The sequence below is a fragment of the Balaenoptera ricei genome, chromosome 20 (genome assembly GCF_028023285.1).
Source record: "Balaenoptera ricei isolate mBalRic1 chromosome 20, mBalRic1.hap2, whole genome shotgun sequence".
Classification (NCBI taxonomy): Eukaryota; Metazoa; Chordata; class Mammalia; order Artiodactyla; family Balaenopteridae; genus Balaenoptera; species Balaenoptera ricei.
In genome coordinates, this window is record NC_082658.1 from 37984641 (window position 1) to 37995925 (window position 11285).

The 11285-nt window shown below is 40.0% G+C and overlaps 1 pseudogene; it reads left to right on the forward strand.

The window, feature by feature from the left end:
• The first annotated feature begins 9908 nt into the window (after nucleotides 1-9908).
• On the forward strand, nucleotides 9909-10879 carry LOC132354543 (olfactory receptor 4D2-like; annotated as a pseudogene).
• The last annotated feature ends 406 nt before the right edge of the window (nucleotides 10880-11285 follow it).

Below are 11285 nucleotides of genomic sequence, written 5' to 3' on the forward strand. Positions count from 1 at the left end.
CCAGGAAGTGCAGAGTCCCATACAGGATAAACCACAGGAGAGACACACCAAAACACATATTAATCAAACTAACAAAAATTAAATTCAAAGAAAACATATTAAAAGCAGCAAGGGAAAAGCAACAAATAACATACAAAGGAATCTCTACAAGGTTATCAGCTGATTTATCAGTAGAAATTCTGCAGGCCAGAAGAGGGTGGCAGGATGTATTTAAAGTGATGAATGGGAAAAAACTTCAACCAAGATTACTCTACCCAGCAAGGATCTCATTCAGATTCAACAGAGAAATCAAAAACTTTACAGACAAGCAAAAGCTAAGAGAATTCAGCACCACCAAACCAGCTCTTCAACAAATGCTGAAGGAACATCTCTAGGCAGGAAACACAAGAGAAGAAAAAGACCCACAAAAACAAACCCAGAGCAATTAAGAAAATGGTAATAGGAACATACATGTCTATAATTACCTTAAATGTAAATGCATTAAATGCTCCAACCAAAAGACACAGACTGGCTGAATGGATACAAAAACAAGACCTGTATATATGCTGTCTACAAGAGACCCGCTTCAGACCTAGGGAAACATACAGACTGAAAGTGAGGGTATGGAAAAAGATATTCCATGCAAATGGAAATCAAAAGGAAGCTGGAGTAGCAATACTCATATCAGATAAAATAGACTTTAAAATAAAGACTGTTGGACTTCCCTGGTGGTGCAGAGACTGAGAATCTGCCTGCCAATGCAGGAGACATGGGTTTGATCCCTGGTCTGGGAAGATCTAACATGCTGCGGAGCAACTAAGCTTGTGTGCCACAACTACTGAGCCTGTGCTGTAGAGCCTGTGAGCCAAAACTGCTGAGCCCATGTGCCATAACTACTGAAGCCCGCACACCTAGAGCCCATGCTCAACAACAAGAGAAGCCTGCACACTGCAACGAAGAGTAGCCCCCACTCACCGCAACTAGAGAAAGACGGCATGCAACAGCAAAGACCCAACACAGCCACAAATAAATAAATAAATAATAAATAAATAAATAAATAAATAAATAAAGACTCTTACAGAGATAAGGAAGGACACTACATAATGATCAAGGGATCCATTCCAAGAAGAGATTGAAAAATTGTAAATATTTATGCACCCAACATACGAGCACCTCAATCCATAAGGCAAATGCTGACACCCATAAAAGGGGAAATCGACCATAGCAAAATAATAGTGGGGGACTTTAACTCCCCACTTACACCAATGGACAGATCATCCAGACAGAAATAAATAAGGAAACACAAGCTTTTTAATTAATTAATTTATTTTTGGCTACTTTGGGTCTTTGTTGCTGCACACGGGCGTTCTCTAGTTGCAGCGAGCGGGGCCTACACTTTGTTGTGGTGCGTGGGCATCTCATTGCTGTGGCTTCTCTTGTTGCAGAGCATGAGCTCTAGGCCTGCAGGCTTCAGTAGTTGTGGTAAGTGGGCTCAGTGATTGTGGCTCACAGGCTTTAGAGTGCAGGCTCATTAGCTGTGGCACATGGGTTTAGTTGCTCTGTAGCATGTGGGATCTTCCCAGACCAGGGCTGAAACCCATGTCCCCTGCATTGGCAGGTGGATTCCTAACCACTGCACCACCAGGGAAGTCCCAGGAAACACAAGCTTTACATGACACAATAGACCAGATGGATTTACTGGATACTTATAAAACATTTCACCTGAAAGCATCTGAATACACTTCCTTCTCAAGTGCACATGAAATATTCTCCAGGATAGATCACACCTTGGGTCACAAAGCAACCCCCGGAAAATTTAAGAAAATTGAAATCATATCAAGCATCTTTTCTGACCATGCTATGAGATTAGAAATCAATTACAGGAAAAAACCTGTAAAAACACAAACACGGGAGGCTAAACAGTGCACTGCTAAATAACCAGATCACTGACGATATCAGAGAGGAAATAAAAAAATACCTAGAAACAAATGACAACAAAAACACGACGACCCAAAACCTATGGGATGCAGCAAAATCAGTTCTAAAAGGGAAGTTCATAGCAATTCAATATCACTTCAAGAAACAAGAAAAATCTCAAATAAACAATCTAAACTCACAGCTAAAGCAACTAGAGAAAGAAGAACAAAGAAAACCCAAAGTCAGTAGAAGGAAAGAAATCATAAAGGTCAGAGCAGAAATAAATGAAATAGAAACAAAGGAAACAATAGCAAAGATCAGTAAAACTAAAAGTTGGTTATTTGAGAAGATAAACAAAATTGATAAACATTTAGCCAGATTCCAAGAAAAGAAGGGAGAGAACTCAAATCAATAAAATTAGAAATGAAAAAGGAGAAATTACAACTGACGCTGCAGAAATATAAAGGATCATAAGAGACTACCAAAAGCAACTACATGCCAATAAAATGGACAACCTCAGAGAAATGGACAAATTCTTGGAAAGGTACAATTTTCCAAAATTGAACCAGGAAGAATTAGAAAATATAAACAGACAAATCACAAGTAATGAAATTGAAACTGTAATTAAAAATCTTCCAACAAACAAAAGCCCAGGACCAGATGGCTTCACAGGTGAATTCTATCAAACATTTAGAGAAGAGCTAACAGCTATCCTTCTCAACCTCTTCCAAAAAATTGCAGAGGGAGGAACACTGCTAAATTTATTCTACAAGGCCACCATCACCCTGATACCAAAACCAGACAAAGATATCACAAAAAAAGAAAATTACAGACCAATTCACTGATGAACATGGATGCAAAGATCCTCAACAAAATACTAGCAAACAGAATCCAACAAAACATTAAAAGGATCATACACCATGATCAAGTGGGATTTATCCCAGGAATGCAAGGATTTTTCAGCATATGCAAAACAATCAATGTGATACACCCTATTAACAAATTAAAGAATAAAAACCATATGATCATCTCAAAAGATGCAGAAAAAGCGTTTGACAAAAGTTAACACCCATTTGTGATAAAAGCTCTCCAGAAAATGGGCATAGAGGGAACCTATCTCGACATAATAAAGGCCATATACAACAAACCCACAGCAATGGTGAAATGGTGAAAAACTGAAAACATTTCCTCTAAGATCAGGAACAATACAGGGATGTCCACTCTCGCCACTCTCATTCAACATAGTTTTGGAAGTCCTAGCCATGTCTAAGACTTCTTTTCAGAGAATAAAAAGAAATAAAAGGAATGCAAATTGGAAAAGAAGAAGTAAAACTGTCACTGTGCACAGATGACATGATACTATACATACAAAATCCTAAAGATGCCACCAGAAAACTACTAGAACTTATCAATGAATTTGGTAAAGTTGCAGGATACAAAATTAATGCACAGAAATCTCTTGCATTACTATACACTAACAACAAAGATCAGAAAGCAAAATTAAGGAAACAATCCCATTTACCATTGCAACAAAAAGAATAAAATACCTAGGAATAAACCTACCTAAGGAGACAAAAGACCTGTATGCTTAAAACTATAAGACACTGATGAAAGAAATTAAAGATGATACAAACAGATGGAGAGATATACCATGTTCTTGGATTGGAAGAATCAATATTGTGAAAATGGTTATACTATCCAAAGCAACCTACAGATTCAATGCAATACCTATCAAACTACCAATGGCATTTTTTACAGAACTAGAACAAAAAATCTTAAAATTTGTATGGAGACACAAAAGACCCTGAATAGCCAAAGCAACATTGAGGGAAAAAAACGGAGCTGGAGGAATCAGACGCCCCAACTTCAAACTACACTACAAAGCTACAGTAATCAAGACAGTATGGTACTGGCACAAAAACAGAAATATAGATCAATGGAACAGGATAGAAAGCCCAGAGATAAACCCATGCACCTATGGTCAACTAATCTATGACAAAGGAGGCAAGGATATACAATGGAGAAAAGACAGTCTCTTCCATGAGTGTTGCTGGGAAAGCTGGACAGCTACATGTAAAAGAATGAAATTAGAACACACCCTAACACCATACACAAAAATAAACTCAAAATGGATTCCAGACCTAAATGTAAGACTGGACACTATAAAACTGTTAGAGGAAAACATAGGAAGAACACTCTTTGACATAAATCACAGCAAGATCTTCTTTGATCCACCTCCTAGTAATGGAAATAAAAACAAAAATAAACAAATGGGACCTAATGAAACTTAAAAGCTTTTGCACAGTAAAGGAAACTACAAACAAGATGAAAAGACAACCCTAAGAATGGGAGAAAATATTTGCAAACGAATTAACGGACAAAGGATTAATCTCCAAAATATATAAACAGCTCAATATTAAAAAAACAAACATCCCAATCAAAAAATGGGCAGAAGACCTAAATAGACATTTCTCCAAAGAAAGCATACAGATGGCCAAGAAGCACATGAAAAGCTCCTCAACATCACTAATTATTAGAGAAATGCAAATCAAAACTACAATGAGGTATCACCTCACACCCATGAGGTTAGAATGGGCATCATCAGAAAATCTACAAACAACAAATGCTGGAGAGGGTGTGGAGAAAAGGGAACCCTCTTGCACTGTTGGTGGGAATGTAAATTGATACAGCCACTATGGAGAACAGTATGGAGGTTCCTTAAAAAACTAAAAATCGAATTACCATATGACCCAGCAATCCCACTACTGGGCATATACCCTGAGAAAATCATAATTCAAAAAGACACATGCAAACCAATGTTCATTGCAGCACTATTTACAATAGCCAGGTCATAGAAGCAACCTAAATGCCCATCGACAGACGAATGGATAAAGAAGATGTGGTACATATATACAATGGAATATTACTTAGCCATAAAAAGGAACGTAATTGGGTCATTTGTAGAGACGTGGATGGATCTAAAGACTGTCATACAGAGTGAAGTAAGTCAGAAAGAGAAAAACAAATATTGTATATTAACACATATATGTGGAACCTAGAAAAATGGTACAGATGAACCGGTTTACAGGGCAGAAATTGAAACTCAGATGTAGAGAACAAATGTATGGACACCAAGGGGGGAAAGTATAACTAAATATAACTAAATACATTTATAAAAAAAAAAATGGGCAGAAGACCTAAATAGACATCTCTCCATAGAAGACATACAGATGGCCAAGAAGCTCATGAAAAGATGCTCAACATCACTAATTATTAGAGAAATGCAATTAAAAACTACTACAATGACGTGTCACCTCACAGTGGTCAGAATGGCTATCATTGGGCTTCCCTGGTGGTGCAGTGGTTGAGAATCAGCCTGCTAATGCAGGGGACATGGGTTCGAGCCCTGGTCTGGGAAGATCCCACATGCCACGGAGCAACTGGGCCCGTGAGCCACAACTACTGAGCCTGCGCGTCTGGAGCCTGTGCTCCGCAACAAGAGAGGCCGCGATAGTGAAGAGGCCCGCACACTGCGATGAAGAGTGGCCCCCGCTTGCCACAACTAGAGAAAGCCCTCGCACAGAAACGAAGACCCAACACAGCCAAAAATAAATATAAAAATAAATAAATAAATAAATAAAAGATTACTATAAAAAAAAAAAGAATGGGAAGCTAACTTTAAAAAAAAAAATAAGAATGGCCATCATCAAAATATCTACAAACAATAAATGCTGGAGAGGGTGTGGAGAAAAGGGAGCCCTCTTGCACTGTTGGTGGGAATGTGAATTGATATAGCCATGTGGAGAACAGTATTTTTAGGTTCTTAAAAAACGAAAAATAGAACTACCATATGACCCAGCAATCCCACTACCGGATATATACCCTGAGAAAACCATAATTCAAAAGGACTGTACCCCAATGTCCACTGCAGCACTGTTTACAATAGCCAGGACATGGAAACAACCTAAATGTCCAACGACAGAGGAATGGATAAAGAAGATGTGGTACATATATACAATGGAATATGACCCAGCCATAAAAAGGAATGAAATTGGGTCATTTGCAGAGATGTGGATGGACTTCGAGTCTGTCATACAGAGTGCAGTAAGTCAGAAAGAGAAAAACAAATACCGTATATTAATGCATACATACGGAATCTAGAAAAATGGTACAGATGAACCTATTTCCAGGGCAGGAATAGAGTCACAGACGTAGAGAATGGATATGTGGACACAGTGGGGGAAGGGGAAGGTGGGACGAATTGGGAGATTAGGATTGACATATATACACTACCATGTGTAAAATAGATAGCTAGTGAGAAACTGTTACAAAGCATAGGAAGCTCAGCTTGGGGCTCTGTGATGATCTAGATGGGTGGGATGAGGGATTGGGTGGGAGGGAGGTCCAAGAGGGAAGGGATATATGTATACATATAGCTGATTCATTTCATTGTACAGCAGAAACTAACACAACATTGTAAAGCAATTGTACTCCAATAAAAAAATGAAATAAAATAAACTACAAGGATATATTGTACAACACAGGGAATATAGCCAATTTTTTATAATAACTGTAAATGGAGTATAACCTTTAAAAATTGTCAGTCAGTATATTGTACACCTGTACAGCAACTATAAGTCAATTTTTAAAAAATAACTTAAAAAAATCTATATCTCTTGTATGTGGAAGAGCTTCACATTATATTCTTATCTGCCACAGGCAGATACTTTATTTTGCCAAGTATAAACATTTCCAATGAAAGAATTCAGACCAATCTGGAAATCCTATGCAGATCAGAGAGCTCTGTGTAAGAAGTCAGACAGTTTTTACAGCACATCAAGGTTACAATGCCAATTAATTCCAGTTTTGAGCAATTCCTCATAATGGGATATATATGGGTTTCCTGTACCAATCCTTGTGTTAGAGGTGATAAGAATTCACATGTAAAGAATGTTGGCATTTTATAGATGATGTAGTAGACTTGGGACAGTTGGTTAATCAATATTGGGACTTTGGTTGGCAAAATAAAGGACACGGTTTACAGGGCAGTAAGTTTCCACTGTAGTCTACAAACATTTTCCCACCTATGAATTTCCCAAAGTGAAGATCAATTAGGCTTAAAAGTAGAAGAAAGGACAAAGAGAAGAAGGAGGAGAAGAAGAAGGAAAGAAATCAAGCCAGTTATCTGGACGATTCCAGGAGAGAGAGAATAGTCCCTGTGCTGATGAGCAAGTCCGTGATGCTCAAAGTGTGGTCCCCAGAACAGGGGCATCAGTATCATCTGAGAACTTGTTACAAATGCAAATTCTTGGCCTTACCATTGACCAACTGAATGAGAAAGCCTGGGGTTGGGGCACACTAATTTGTCTTTTAACAAGTTCTCCAGGTGATTGTCTCAAGGGTAAGAATCACTGGTCTAAGAAATGGGTTCTTCCAAAACTCCCAGAGAGTCTGTTTCTTTTGAAGAGACTCTTGTCCTTTTAGATGTTGGCCTGAGAATTCTACATTCTACAAATCTATAAAATTATATTGTCCTTGGTCCTTTTGGCCCCCAAGGAATAACTCTTAATAATTATGTGTTTTTGAGACATTTTGAAACTTTTTAACAACTCCCATTGCTCCTTTGCCCCCAGTGGTAATCAACCCAGCCCTGCTTCCTGAGCTGAGTCCAGTAAGTTCTCCCCAGGGATATACCCTCTTCCCCAAGGGTCACACCCATTGTTGTATAGGTGATGTATGGGCAGTGGCTGGGAAGCTAAAGCTGCAGAAAAGGATTTCCAAGAAGATAGAAGACCTGAAGGCTCTCTCCCATTCTGGGCTGAAGAAAGGTGAGAGACCAGGGTTTCCTCACCTATAGATAGAGCAGCTGTAAGAGGCATCCAGAAACACTTGCTGGACGTGGAGATAATAAACAAGTGACATAGGCTTGATAGTAGTAATTCTTACGTGTGAGGAGAGCCTCAGAAAGTAATGCATGGAAAACGAGGTGTTGAAAACAGATTCCTCAAGTTGCATGTGCAAAACCAGTCTTTTTACAACCAAGTGAAAGCTTGGTTCTGTGATTTAGAGGGAGGACGCTAAGAGTAAAGGATAAGGGAATACAACACAAAATTCTCCACATGGATCACATAATTACCTATTAATACATTATGTTCACAAGCATTTTTTGAGCAACTGCTAAATCAGACTTAATATAGGTGCTGGGGCTACTAAGTCATTGAATTGAAAATCTAGTTAAAAGGGACAATAGAAAAAAATGATAAATACTGTAACAGAGGTACTTATAAAAACATTATTGGAACCCAGAGAAATAAGGGATTAATTCTGCGTGGGAGAAATGGAGAAGGAGTCACAGAGAAGGTGGTATCTGAGGACTTCTAGGTTGAGAAGGTAGTAGAAAGTATTTCAGGAAACAGAATTCATTCCCAAAGCTACAGAAATAACCAAGCATATGGCATATGTGAGAGGTTATGAATTCCTTGAACAGCAATCAGTTCCTGGATAACAGGGATACTGATTAGGAAGGTAGATAGAGTCTACATTTTACAGTTCGGTATGACATACTGAGAGGGGGTTGCACATATGGAAGTATGTTTTTCAACCCTGAATTAATCTACAAAGCATGTTAGGCAGCTTCTAAGAGTTTGAGTTTTAAGCTGTGGGCCCTTGATAGTCATTAAAAGATCATAATGAGGGAGGAAGACGATCAGATATGAGTTTAGAAAGGTCTCTCTGACAGTGGTATAGAAGATGGACTGGCGTGGAAGCAGATGGAAGCAGAAGGATGCGATTAAAATGACCTCTGATGGACAATAGATTGCAGGAGGCAGGTGGGGGGGGAGTGAGACAAAGCAGGGGAGTGTGGGGGCCACTTAACCCTCACCTGTCACCTCTGTCTCTCACCCTCTGTGTCCTTCTTCACCTTTGTTCCCATTCCCTTCCCCGCCCACCCCACCTCTCCATTCCCCTTCCTTCCTCCCCCTTTCTCTTAATCTGCCCTCTTTATTCCTTTGTCTATTCTATTTCTCTTGTTTCAACATCTTCCTTTGTCTTCTATCCTTGTATTCAGTAACATCTTCTAAAATTCTTGTTCCGTTCAGAAGAGCTCTTCCAGTCCCCTTCATACAATAGCCCTCACTCATTTCTTAATCCAGAGAATCTCTCTCCCCCTTCTCTTGTCTCAGCACTCACACCATATATCCCATTACCTCATCCAGTAAGAGACCACCTACATCAATGAGGGAGGCACTCCCTATAGTTGTTCACCCACACAGCAGTCAACACCACGTGTTTTTGAGTATTGACTGTCAGCAAAGATGAGCACTGCAGGGCAGAAATAAATTATAAGATACATATTTATATCTCTGGGAACTTAGAGTTGAATTATGGAGGGAAAACCTAGAAATGTTAATGAACCATGAAAAGTTCATTAACATTATGATGTGTTCATTGTTGCATGAAAAATGATTGGTACAAAAAAGTATTAGAGACTGGAAAAGGGAGGGTATCTTTAGAGCAGGAGACTACACAGAGGAGAGTGATTACCATTTATTATTCCAGACACTGTTCTAGGAACCTTACGTGTTATTTAATTCCCTAGGCAATTTCTATAAAGGAAACATTCTTCTTAGAGATGTGGAAACTAAGACCCAGATTAAGTAACTTACTCAAGGTCAAATTCAAGGAAATAGAAGCTCTGAAATTTGACTCTCGTTTGTTGGATTCTAAGTTGTCTCCCCATCACTATATTACACTGAATCATTGAAAGGCAGGCTCTATGTGTCTCTGGATGGCTTTAAGATATCGCTTGAATGTGTATTCCAGCACTGACTAGTGAAATCTCCAAAGACAAGGCCATTTAATCAGCACCTGGTATTATGATCTGCACATGAAGATGTCCATCATCTGGACTTGGACAATTGCTTTGAGCCACTGAGCACTAGAAGGGCACATAGTAACTTCATGCATCTCTGTCTATGATGTGTTTTCTTTAGGTGTATAGAGAAGACACCATGGAATCAGGGAACCTCACATGGGTATCAGAATTTGTCTTCCTGGGGCTCTCACAGACTCAGGAGCTCCAGCTCTTCTTGTTTCTGATATTCCTGTTTGTCTACACCACCACTCTCACAGGAAACCTCCTCGTCATGGTCACAGTGATCTCTGATTCCCGGCTCCAGACACCCATGTATTTTCTGTTCCAAAACCTGGCTATCTTAGACCTCTGTTTCTCCTCAGTCACTTCCCTAAAGATGCTTGTGGACTTCCTCGCTGAGAAGATCATCTCCTACCAGGGCTGCATGGCCCAGGTCTTCTTCTTCCACTTTCTGGGAGGTGCCATGGTCTTCTTCCTCTCAATGACAGCCTATGACCACCTTGCTGCCATCTCCCAGCCCCTCCACTATGTCACCATCATGAACACTCAGCTCTGTGTGGGGCTGGTGGTGACAGCCTGGATGGTAGGTTTTGTTCATTCCATTTCCCAACTGGCTCTGATGCTTCCACTGCCTTTCTGTGGCCCCAACATCTTAGGTAACTTTTACTGTGATGTCCACAAGTACTGAGACTTGCCTGCACAGACACTTCTGTCTTAGAGTTCCTCATGATCTGCAACAGTGGGATGCTCGATGTCATCTTGTTCCTCCTCCTCCTGATCTCCTACTCAGTCTTCCTGGTGATGCTGAGGTCCCACTCAGGGAAGATAAGGAGGAAGGCAGCTTCCACCTGCACCACCCACATCATCGCCGTGCCTATGGTCTTCATTCCAAGCATTTACCATTATGCCTGGCCCTTCACCTCCTTCTCCATGGACAAGGCTGTGTCCATCAGCCACAGGATCATGACCCCCATGCTCAACCCCATGATCTACACCCTGAGGAACCAGGAGATGCAGGCAGCAGTGAAGAGATTAGGGAGGCACTGGGTGGTTTGTAAAAGGGGTGACAATGGGTCACTTTTCTTTGGCTTTGTTTTCCATTTATAAGGTGGAGAGAGAGTATCTGCCCTCTTCATACCCGTGGATGTGTTGTGAGGGTCATTGTAGAAGTGAATGAGTTTGAAACTAAACAACTTACTCAGATTTTTAGAAAAAAGGAAAATATCCTTTTTTTGTGGTGGATGATTTGAACACTCCTAGGACAAGATGTGTTGTCATGGAAACATTCTGGAAAGCCATACCCTCCTTTCTGCCTTCTTGGTGGACAGTTTCCTCTTAAGATGTCAGCATTTCCCCAGAAGAGTAGTTCTGTTTTCTGTATTTTGACCTATTTTCCCAGTACCCCATTTTGGTGTGAATCTGGATTGTTGGAAACTGCACAGAATTCAGAGTATTAATCCTTAAATCAGAGACCCTAACCCAACACTTACCAAACAGATGACCTTGAATGAGA